Below are 12,945 nucleotides of genomic sequence, written 5' to 3' on the forward strand. Positions count from 1 at the left end.
GGCCAGAAACTTACCTGCTTTCAACCAGCTGCAAAGTCAAGGCTCACTTAAGCTCCCCCCCAAAAATCAATTGTCCTTCCTTTTTTAAAGGTTTGCTCTCTCCTTGGGAGGGGGAAAACACCTTCTGGTTCCCAACTCCAGGCAGTCACTCTTTACAATTTATTTTGTCGTACATCATTTGATCACCATGAATTAGCAACAGCAAGAAAATGTAGGAGAGGGAGAAAAGAGAGAAAGAGAGAGGGAGAGAGAGAGGGAGAGAGAGGGAGAGAGAGAGAGAGGGAGCAGAGCTTTCTGCAAGAGAAGAAGAAGAAAAAATGTACGTGTGACAAATTATGCTACCAAGAAACAACACATCATTATCCTTGGGCCTGGGGCTCAGTGAGTCGTAACGAGAGTAATAGGAAATCCACGGTTGGGGAGAGAAACGGTCGTGCTTGGCCAGTAGAGAGAGACCATACAGGGGGATGGATGCTGGAGAGACTCGCAAAATTATGGCTCAAGGCTATTGTAAAAATTGTCGAGCGTAAATGACTGCGATTTCAAACATCTTTGGAAGAAAGAAGGGGAAAAAGCGTGCCCCCCCTCCCTCCCTCTCCCTCTCTCTCCCTCTCTCTTCTCTCTCTCTATAAAGAACCGTCAAGTTTTAGTGCGCATTGCTAATTAGTCAATTTCTCTCTGCCTTCACAGGCTGGCGACTTCGCTGCTGAGCTGAAACTGCTAATTTCTGTGACCAGCTTTTTTCTTAGCTGTGATCTGGATGAATGAGTAGCTGTCTCACAGAGATGACAAAAATAAACTCTAATCCCCCCCAAAATTTCCACTACATCTTTCTCATGCATAGATTTATGATCTTCAAGCGCTCTGTGCAATATGCAAACTTTTTTTTTGTCTGTATATATGCTGTTGTTTCCAGATTTCACTACATTGGTATGCTGCTTTTCCCTTTCACCTCCCCCCCCCACTATGAAATGCAGAAACCGTCTGATTGCAAAGTATGCCAAGATGCTACTTTACACTGTCCTGGTATTTGAGGAGTGAGTCTGACTTGGAGACACTAGCCCTTGCCTAAGAGGTGAGTGGCTGAGTGTATGAACTGGGGGTGGGGGGCGCAGAGTTGGTAGACAGAATAGAGCACAGCCTTTTGCTTTACATGTGTTTCCCTGCACTATTCAAGCTTTATGCTTTTGTCGGAAAACATTATTTTCTCTATCATTTTGTCTGGTTAAACAACCATCTCTGAACTTCTCTGTCAGCTCTTCAACAAATAAGGGTTCAGAAGTCACAGCTTCTTTTTTGGGGGGGAGATTATCATATTGTCAGATTTGTCTTTCAATTAGGAGTCTTTGATTTGCAGGCGCTAGAATCAAATGCTAGGAAACCCAGCTGCAATTTCGCAAATGTAACCTTTCAACTTTGGAGATCATCTGATAGATATGGACCACCACATAGAACTCACATTTTTGACCCTGCTAAGCATGCATAACAAACCCTAGCATGATTCCAAAATTTTAGCTGTACCAGAGATTCATGTGCATTTTGGTAGAGGACATGTTCTCTAGACTTATCTCATGATGTATTGCACCCTTACATTTATAGCCCTGCATTTTGGTTGTCAATGGAGGTTGCAGGTGTCCAAGAAAGAAAGCAAGAAAAAAAAAAAAAAGGAAGCAAGAAAAGGAAGGTATGCCCTTGAATAAAATGAACATGAAAAAAAACTGGACATGAGTTAAATTGAGTTTTGTTTGCTACTAAATATATGAACATGATTCATTCTAATTTATATGTGCTCTGATTAGTAGTAAACTTATTGAAATACATATCAGGGCACCCCTGAAAGGCTGTGTTTTTACCTTCCCTTTTGATTTGTGAGAGATGGAAAGACACCTGCTGAAGGGAGGAGGGAAAACTGAAATTCTTTGCTGTAGAAATTGGGATTTCCCCATTCAGAATGGTAAACATTAACATGCATATGGGATATTTTCTCTTAAATAAATGAAGAAGGATAGATCTGAAGCATTTATCCCTCACAAAGGCCCTTCTCTATTGAGGTCCTAGATTATCTGAGAGTAAGACTACTTCATTCAGATCTTGCTAAGATGCTGCATTCTCAGATCATATTTATAATAGAAAAATCAAAATACATGGTAAAATAATAAAAAAGGATTTTTTTTGTTGTTGTTGTTTAGAGCAGAAAAAAAGAAAGAGAACAGATTATCCAAATCTTTGGGGCCCTATAATTCATTTCGATGTTTTATCTTTTTGGAATTTCCCTTATTTAAGTCTTGAACAGGAAGATTGTGTGATTATAGTATAGCGCCTTTTTAGGGTTCTGTTTCTTTAGCAATTAGAGCTATCAAACATGTAAAGTGTCACCAGAATCTCATACATGCAAGGTACAATTTGTATTGTATGCTTTGATGTTGATCTTTTATGAGCTTCCAATGAAGTGTTTGAAACTACATCCAAAGGTGAATAAGAGTATCGATCACTTAAATTATTGCCATTTTTCCATTCTATCATAAAGGAATTCAGGTATATAGACTTAAGGTTTATATATATATATATATATATATATATATATATATTAAGGTTTTATAGACTTCAAAATATCTCAGTTTTGAGTTTCTATTTTTTTTTCTGATAGGATATATTGATCACTAATTATGATTACTAGGATCTTTGTTGCTTCCAAACAATATAAAAGCTACATTTCAAAAATTTTGATTAGCTATAATTTTAATGTGTATTAAACAACTAGAATGGAAGGGAAAAATGAGGGAGTTTGGGGGATTGCAATTCTAAAACAACTGCTATAATGAAGTAGCTAGGTTGTTTTCTTTTGGACTTTGAAGATATACTATTTGAGACTCTTTAAAATTCCAGAGGGAAAAAATTACCATTAGGGCTATTCTGAAAGCAATTAAAAAAAGAGTATTGATAATATAAAAGATCCCTTCATAATCTGTGTGTAAACTAACATTTATATCATGTAAATCTCACACCTCTAACATCTTGCACTGGCTTTCGCTGAAATTATTGTAGAACTCACAAACGATATGACACTATTTACAATAAATCCCGTTATGAAAGATTCAATTTGCAGCAATCAGATGCTAGCTACTAAGCGATTGCAAGTATTTGAATTTTATCCTACTTCACTGTTCAACGTACAGAAATTGCATCTCTGTGTTTGATCTGTCCTGCTGAGCACTATCAGCGGCTTGCATCTCTGCCACTATTGTTTTTAAAATGGCAGGAAGGACGTGACTAGTCAAGAGCACTCAGCAGGATGGCTTTCACATGGCATAAGAGAAGCCAGAACCGTTTTATAAAAAAAAATTAAATATGATCATGGAGTCATCTAATTCAAGCAGTCTTCATACTTGGACAGAATTATCAAAATTATTCATCAGTGAATCTGCATTTAAACTATGTACAGTGGAAAGATTTGGAAACAGGTACTGCTGAGCAGTCGACTTAGAGCTGCCCCAGCTCTGGGCAGTTTGGTCAGCCTTCAGGGTGGCAGGGACCCAGGTGGATCAATGGCTCCAATAGCTCAGGACCAATCCACTGGACTAGATGAACTCAAGTTTATCTTCAGGGAAGTTCTAGAAGTGTTTTGCAGCCTAACATGAAGGCGCAGCCACATGATATTTTCCCTATTTTTGCCTTGTGTACTTAAGATCTATGAGTTCTCATCAGATTGTATAAACATCAGAGCGTAGTGTCCCCAGTGTTTCTTTTCATGAGTAAATACTTCCTGCGGCCTGATATTTAAAATTGCTACCATTGGGCGGCCGGATGGCTCAGTTGGTTACAGCGCGAGCTCTTAACAAGGTTACTAATGGGCCCTGGAGAAACACACTGTTCCCCAATATTCCCCAATCAAAAATAAAAAAAAGAAAGAAAAGATTTCTGCTATTGTAAAATGGGTCGATAAAGAGAGAAATGGTCCCATTTGACTGATGGGATAAAAGTGAGTAAAGGACTTCACAGCTCCTTCAAAGCCAGGAAGTGGAAAAAAACGAGTTATAAAACTCATAAATTTCTAGCTTTTTATTTTAAATCATGGGTGGATATGGCTAGAGATATCACAAAGCCATCAGCACCAAGAAGCTTATTGAAGAAAAAAAAATCTGAAATAACAATAAAAGATAAGACATGGTGCTATTGCTCGCATTTGGTCAAAAGCCAATAATTTACTATTGCCCCAGGGTCAAGCCCCAATTCCATGGCTAACATTCTGGGTTCCCAGGATCTAGTTCTAACTCTTCTGGGAAGTCTGTTAGCTGTTTTCTGAACACACTCCACTCTCACAGGACTTAGGTTGTGTCCTTACCAGAGGGCTTGGTTCTCTCTCTATGTAGCAATCCCACCCATTTCTCAAGGTAAAACTCAGATTTCTTCTCAAGTCCGTTGTGAAACTTTTCCTGTCAATCTCGAGTAAAATAATAATAGTTAATACTTATTTAGCTCATTGCTTGTGTGGTAGACACTAATCTAAACCCTTTAGATGTTTTCTTAATCCTCTTGCTAATCCTATGAGGGAGTATGGCAGATTGTAAAAATGACCCTAATCTTCTTCCTTCTTGGTATAAACACCCCATTATAATGTGGCTTTGCTGCTCTTTCCCATCAAGAGTGGAGTCTATTTCCCCACCCATCGAATGTGAGCTGGCCGTGTGACGTGTTTTGACCAACAGAATGCCAAAAGTGTCTGTGCCATCTCTAAGTCTGAGCCTCAAGAGGCCTTGTATACCTTAACTCTCCCTCTTCAAACCCTGACAGCTGCCATGTGAAAAAAGCCCAGGTTAGCCTGGTGGTAGCTGAGATACCATACTGATCAGCCATTCCCCAGCTAACCTGATAACTGAACTCAGATGTATGAATTAGTCCAGCCGAGACAGAGGAACCACCATAGTCTGAAGTACTGACCTGCAGTAAGTACTCTGAGCTAAATAAATGGCTGCTGTTTCAAGCCATCCGTTTTGGGGGTGATTTGTTTCATAGCAAAATCAGCTGATAAAGAAAGACACTATTATTACAATTTTACCAATGAGCAAAATGAAGTGCAGAGAAGTCAAATACATTTTTCAGGGTCAAACAGCTTTTCAAAGGTAGAGCTGAGATCGAAACCAGTGACATCCTGACTCCAGAGATTAACCATTCTGCTACACTGGTCACAAAAGAAATGCCTGCCTCCTGTGAACTGCATTCATTCATTGATTCATTCATTCATCAAGCATATGTTAAGTGTTTGTTATATAACAGAGAAAGTGCTAAACATTGTAGATATGATGATGAATAAAACTGCATCTTTGCCCTCAATGGGCTAACATTCTAATAGAGGAGATAGGCAGGTATATGACACCCATCAAGTAAATAATTACAATGTGAAAATTGTTGTAATAAGGATATGTATGATGAACTACTGGAGCAGAAAGAAGTAGGCCCCTCACTTCCTTATAGAACTTATTATCTGCCATACTATTTTATATTTATTACTTACTGCTTTATATCATGAGTTGCTTATTTAGAGAAATATATTTTATGACCTCAATTAGAATATAAGCTTTTGGGGAGAAAAAAGCCTTGTGCCTGGCAAACCTCCCCTGGTACATAGCTCTGTACCTGTCCATAGTCGTTCTTCAATAAATATGTTGATGGACTATTAAAGGTGAATTTTCAAATTTATAAAGGGCAACAGCAGAAGGAACAACGGGGCGTTTGACTAAAGTGCAGTTACTCAGTCTCTTGATTATGCTAAAAATTAATAAATGTCATATTGTGAAATAAACAACTTATTGTTCCTAGCACATACCTAGAGAAGAGCTTGATGGGAGCTTAGTGAGTTCTTAGTTCAAATCTTTCACCGGTGGCAACCATCACTCAGCAAAATGCTTTAAACATTTGAAAAGTAGTTACTTTTAGGGAAATAGTAATTAAACTACTAAACAGGTAGCACAGTGTCGTGATTCTAAGCATGGATTCTGAAAGCAGAACCACCTGCATTTGAATCTTAGCTCTGCCATTTTCCATCTGTGTGACCTTGAGCAAATAACCCCTCTCTCTCAGTTTCCTTATCTGAGAATGGGGATAATTATAGCACCTACCTCCGAGGGTTTTGTGATACTTACATTATTGTAAATATTTGTAAAAGTGCTTAGAACAAAGCCAGATGCATAGTGAGTGCCATGTGAATGTTTGTTAAATAAAAAATACACATGTAGCTAGAGACATCGCTTAGTTTTCCTTTTATTTATTTTTTATTTTCTGCACATTATGTCTAACGCTCAGCAAATGTTGGATGGAGGAAGGAATAAAGAAATCACTTTTCTCAGGGTTGCAGTGATTCATGATGCTATTCAAGAGACAACCGGTCACTTTAACAAAAGTACTATTATTTTTGACTTTGCTTTTTTTTGGCATTTTGTGTTTGTTTACCTACAGTTTTAAAAATCAAAATTATTTTATCTTTGGATACATTGGCATTTCATGTACATGTCTTGGGTAATCGATATGCTAAAAGAGTAAAGATGTTTATTATTAATGACGGTTTCAAGACTATATATACTCCTGACTCTGAAAAGTAGCTTTTTGGCAATAGGCCTTCACGCTAATGATTGAGATGAGAGGGGATGCTGTTTTTGACATTACCTGTGACTCTGGACAAATCACTTTTCTCCTCCAGGTCTCAGTTTTCCCATATTCAGAGAGGGATAGAATTTCCTTTATTTAACTACTGTGTAGTATTGCATTGAGGAGAAGTGACTAGAATGAATATTCCCCAAAGAACAATTGGGAACTTTCCTAGTGACTTGTGAAATAAAATGAAGGTTTAAACAATAAAAGAAGAAAAAATTCTTCTCCCCCTGAAAAATGCTCCAAGGCTTATGGCCAGAGGTCTTTACCCAATCATCTTTGTGGGGGTGGTCAGATACAAACAACAAATCAAAAATTGAAAGTACTTTGAGTGTATGACCAATTATATTATGTACCTTCACAAATAAATTATTTTACATGCGTTAAAAGTTTTTGAAGTGTTGCAGTTTATGTGAAAGTATTTGTTTTACTTTAGAAATGTCATATTCTGAATGTTTATTAAAGAAAGGCATGGAACCCTTTCCCTATAAGCCAGACAATGCATCTTGATCATAGTTATTCAAATTTGCCAATTATTCTAATCGTCTTCTCCATCCTCAAATTTTTCTTTTATTTGGGACAATATTTTTTCTCTTACTAATTCTCAAAAATGAAGTTATGTATTGCTGTGTTGGAATATTCACCAGGCCATTGCAGTTTTCTTATAGTTATTAGAGAGAAATGATATAAGTTTTAGCCAAATACCTATATGCTTAATCCTTAAATATTGTTGTATCATTATAAGGACATGCCATCTTAATTGAGGTCATTTCCCTTACAGATGACCTGTTTATACCTTGAAGTATCTATTTATTTTTGCTCTCAGTTTCTTTTATATTAGTGAAAATTTCTCCAATTTTCCATTTTTAGAATAATCTTTCTCTGTTCTTCTGTCTTATTTCTTTCACCATTTCTTCCTTATTCCTCCATTCTACCCTAGTACACACAATCCTATTTCTATTAGGTTGGTGCAAATGTAATTGTGGTTTTTGTAGTTATTTTTAACCTTTAAAACGCAATTACATTTGCACCAACCTAATACTTATTTTATGTTAGTTTAATAATATAAAGTTTCATAGTAGTTTAGTGAAGTTTTCCAAATTGTTCAAATTTCCTAATATTGTTATATTGTTGAACTATTGTCTGACAGTTTGGGTAAACTTTGAGAGTTGATTGGCTGAGGTGACAAATAAAAAATTCTGTGGGCCGTTTTATTTTTTTAAAGGCAACTGACTAACTAAAGGACATATTTTCCTCAAAATCCTACAGTAACATGCAGCCATTGCTAATACAACATGATAAATCTGAATTAGAATCTTTGCATTTTTGTCTTTGCATCTTTTTGAGGTCAACAAGAGAGTAAAACGTGGGTCAAGAGAAGGACTCATTTAAGTTCTCTGTGGAGATCCCATCTGCAAGAATATTTGGCCAATTTTATCTTATTTTATGTATATTAATTTTCCTGGCTTTTAAACAGTTGTTAAAGGAAACCAAATGCTTCAAGGGAAAACGTCAAGAACTCTTTTACTCTATAAGATGGAAATCTTCAGAGATCTCATCTTTAAGAAAGGCTTTCAATTGTTAACTGCCTGCATAAACCTGAAATGAATGTACTATCGACACAAAATTCTACAGCATTTTTAAAGTGGGTAAAATCTTATATATAAATGCTTATTTGCCCATTAATGAGCATGTACTATATATGTTTGGGGGAAAAACTCAAGTATAATTTCAGGTAATACGTACAGTATTTAATTTTGAAGGTGAAATTTTGTATGTGTGTGTGTATTTGTTACTGTTCTCCGGAGTTAGTATTCCTCAGCAGGGATAGCAGTCAGTATTTGCCAAGTTTATTTTCTTTTGAAACTATTATTAATATACCATTTTATTTAGTCTTTTTTCTAAGATATCGAGGTACTTTTAAAAATAAACTTTTTATCTTAGAATGGATTTAGATTTACAGAAAAATTGAGGAGGTAGTACAGAGGGTTCCCCTATACCTACCACCCGGGTGTCCTTATTATTACCATCTTACATTAGTACGGTGCATTTGTTATAATTAATAAACAATACTGTTGCATTATTATTCTTATAATTATTATTATTATCTAAACTTCATAGTTCATGCAAAGTTTCTTAGTTTTTACCTAATGTCACTTTTCAGGATCTCATCCAGGATACCCCATTACATTTAGTTGTCATATTTCCTGAGGCTCCTTTTGGCTATACAGTTTCTAACACTTTGCTTTTGATGACCTTGATTGTTTTAGGAATACTGAGCAGATAATTTGTAGAGTGCCTCTCAATTGGGAATTGTCTGATGCTTTTCTTATGATTAGACTGGGGTTATGGGTTTTTGGGAGGAGGACCACAAAGGTAAAGTCCCATTTTAATCACATAATATCAAGGGTATGTGCAATCAACATTACTTACCACTGCTGATGTTAAACTTGATCACTTGGCTGAGGTAGTGTTTGCCAGGTTTTTGCACAGTAAAGGTACTCTTCCCCCCCCCCCCCCTTACAAACTATATCGTTTGGAAAGAAGTCCTTTTTCACAGTTCACACTTAAGGAGTGGAGCTTACTGAGGGTGAAGTATCTACTAAAGTATTTGGAATTTGTCTGCAAGGGAGATTGTCTATTTTCCATTATTTATTTATATTTATTTAATCATTGATTTATATTAGTGTGGATCCATGGGTATTTATTTTGTACTTTGGGTTATAATTCAATATCATTTTATGTTGCTGCTCAAACTGTTTTATCTTTGGTCATTGGGAGGTTTTTCAGTTGGCTCCTATATTTCTTGACATACTCTCATTGTTATCTTCCTTCCTTTCTTCCTTCCTTCCTTCCTTCCTTCTTTCCTTCCTTCCTTTCTTCTTGGTATGGCAAGATACTACATGCTCATTGTATATTTCATGCCCCAGTCCTAGAATCAACTACTTCTCCAAGGAATCTGGCTTCCTTTTATTGGAGAATGGTATTAGAAATGAAGATCTGAGTATTAAGTGTGCTAATTGCTACTAGGGTGTTTCTTTTAAACCCTCTCAACTGACAGAGCAAAAAAAATCTATATGCATACTATCCTGTATGTACAAGTATCTATACATGTTTCTATATGTAATCAGCTGTATCTATATTAAGCTAAACATGAGTTCATACTTATGTCTCCAACTGTAATCCATTACCAGCCAACTGTATGTTAACTTAAATGGTTTACATGGGGGACAAACACGTAAGGAGAAGAAAGAACAGGCAAAACAGTGTCCCAATTTTGGGACTGATGAAACCATATACTATACTGAGATCTCACAGAATGTAAACAATTGCTGTTATGGAGGAATAAACTTCATATTTTAGTAACAATGTTCAAATTTAATATTTAATAGGGTTATACTTCAAATGTTTTTAGTGTAACATGTGGAAAATGAATACTTCGTAATTGAAGTCCAGTATCTTTTCAAAAGGAGAGACGTCGGGAGTCTGTAACCTTAGAGAGAGATCTCACATACAGGCTTATTGGGAGGAAACTATAAGGTAAAGCATCCCAGCCTAGCCTGATCTTGCTTCTACAGGCCATTGATCCTGTGACCACTGGAAGTGCCTATGACATTGGTTGTTGTAGCTACAGTTCATCTAATAGTTGAATGTGCAGGAAGAGTAGGAGGAACGAACATGGGATTTGGGATAGAAAGATTTGAGGACCACCTCCATCATTTATTAAAGTAAATGGTAACATAAATAACCTCATGTCTCTAAACCTTAGTTTTGTCATTTGTAAAATGTGATGATGATAATTCCTATAACACTTATTTTTAGGGGCAGTGTCACGACCAAGAAAGCTAATATATGTGAAAGTAATTTATCAACTGATGAAACAATGCCTGAAATATTATTATTTATATTGTCTTAGTGGAGGAGATTATACTTATGTAGGTAGTTGGCAGTGATATAGCATAGTGGTCAAGAATGGAGACTCTGGAAAGAAATTGCTTGGATTAAATTTTAATGTGTAAAATTAGGCAAGAAACTTAGCTTCTCTGAGATTCAGTTGTCTCATATGTGAAATGGGATTCATTTAACCCATGAGCTTCTTGTGAGAATTCAGTGAGAATTCATGCCTTGTCCGTGGAAAAATCGTCAATATCGGTTTGGTGAACAGATAATTGATTCACAAGAAAATTGAGAAAAAAACGTATCCCTATGTTAACTTTCCTTGGATTTCAGTTTAGGCATCTATGCAATGGGGTGGGGGATTGTATGTAGTAATGTACGTTTTACCTTTAATTCTCAAATTCTGAATCTCTGTTTAAGGAAATGGGGTAGGGGCTCCCAGTTCATGCAGAGCCTAGGTAAATTCTTTGGAAGTAAGCAGAGGCCTTGGGCCTGCCCAATTAGCTCTGAGGGACTACAGATAAATTACACCTCAATTCAGTGATCAGAGAAGGCTGTACCCTGGGAAGACCCCTCAGTTTCATGGCCCCCTTCCAAAGCTCTGGGAGGGGAGCTAGCAATGTGTAAAATTCCAAAAAAGAAGACATTTTAATTGCAATCAATTAAGATTGATTGCTTTGTATTTTCAGTTTCACTTTCCCTCATGTCAGATAGCGTTGGGGGGCCATGAACATTTCTGAGACATGGCAAAAGGGAAGTTGAATTTGGGAATTTAGTGTGGATTGGGAGAGTAGTATGCATCTGTGTCACAATTACTTCCATGTGGAGTTAATTTGTTGTCACCGCCCCAGTGAGGGAATGACTATCTGGAATATTCTGATTCCTACTGTGCAGACTCACACAGCATCAAGGCAAGAACGTATAGGTTTGGAAGATGCACTGTGATATGAATGTATACAGTCCTTGAAGAATATTAGAGTATTTAAGGTGGTTCCCTGTACACGAAAACTTGAAATCTTGCAGCTCATATATGAAAGAAACGTACAGAGTTTTCTCCAAATACATCATATTACCAACACATGCAAGTTAAGCTGGAAGAAATTTTCTACACTAATAATAACAAAAAACAAATTTTAATAAAACATATTAAAAGACTAGAAAAACTAAGTGATCTATTGTTTTTCCTCTAGAAAATATTACAAAACCTTTGTCATCACACAATTGAAGACCATGAAGTCAAAATTTCTGGGAAAAGAGTATTATAGAGGTGTGTATTAGGCATTTAGTTAAAATTATGTTATTTTGCTAACTTTGCAATGTTTGTGGTGTTGCTAGCTGGTTTTTTTTTCTTTCTTTTTTCTTTTTCTTTTTTTTTTTAAGAGGACTTTATTGGGGAACAGTGTGTACTTTCAGGCCTTTTTTTCCAAGTCAAGTTGTTGTCCTTTCAATCTTAGTTGTGGAGGGTGCCTTTCAGCTTCAAGTTGTTGTCCTTTCAGTCTTAGTTTTGGAGGGCGCAGCTCAGTTCCAGCTCCAGTTACCGTTTTTTCTAGTTGCAGGGGGCACAGCCCACCATCCCTTGCGAGAGTTGAACCGGCAACCTTGTGGTTGAGAGCCCACTGGCCCACGTGGGAATCGAACCGGCAGCCTTCGGAGTTAGGAGCATGGAGCTCTAACTGCCTGAGCCACCGGGCCGGCCCAGCTAGCTTTTTAAAATTTGTAATTTTGGGCACTAAAGAATGTGAATCTGTCCTTCTGTACCCCACGTTTGCTTCTTAGAGAATCCTGGCAAGTCTATAACAAGCAGCCATGGCAGTAGATGGTTTTTTTCTGATGCACAAAGATGCAGGACTGAATAAAAATTTCCTGTTAGAGTCTTTGTGTTTTAGGAATCTTCTCCTGTGAAGTGAGTTTAGACTCTTAGAGCTTCTTTCTGTTTGTATAGCCCCCTTCCCTACTGTCCTAGAAGAATCTTGCGGCTCCGAAGGGCTCAACTTGCTATCTGGAGTTACTTAGGCAATTGACTTATCACCACTGGGGCGAGGAGACTTGGACCAACTGCTTGTTCCAGTTGTGCTGATATGTAGAAGAATTCCACTATGCATTCATCATTCATTCATTCATTCAACAAAATATTTACTGCTATGTGTAAGATAACTTCTGTGCTAATATGTTGTTTCTGAAAACAAATGCTTTGAGATTTTTGCAGTGGAAGAACTGGGTCTGTATGAAAATTTGATCATTTAAACACACTGTCACTTATCGATGTGGTTTTGATATCTGTAGAAAACTTGGAAACTCTTCTGGTGTCATAACTGCCGCTAACCTAGATTTTCTTGAAATCATACAGATTTATGATAGCAATTCACCCCAAATTTCTTTATTCCAATGGCCACATGTCAGAAT

This window comes from Rhinolophus ferrumequinum, chromosome 19, assembly GCF_004115265.2.
Source record: "Rhinolophus ferrumequinum isolate MPI-CBG mRhiFer1 chromosome 19, mRhiFer1_v1.p, whole genome shotgun sequence".
NCBI lineage: Eukaryota > Metazoa > Chordata > Mammalia > Chiroptera > Rhinolophidae > Rhinolophus > Rhinolophus ferrumequinum.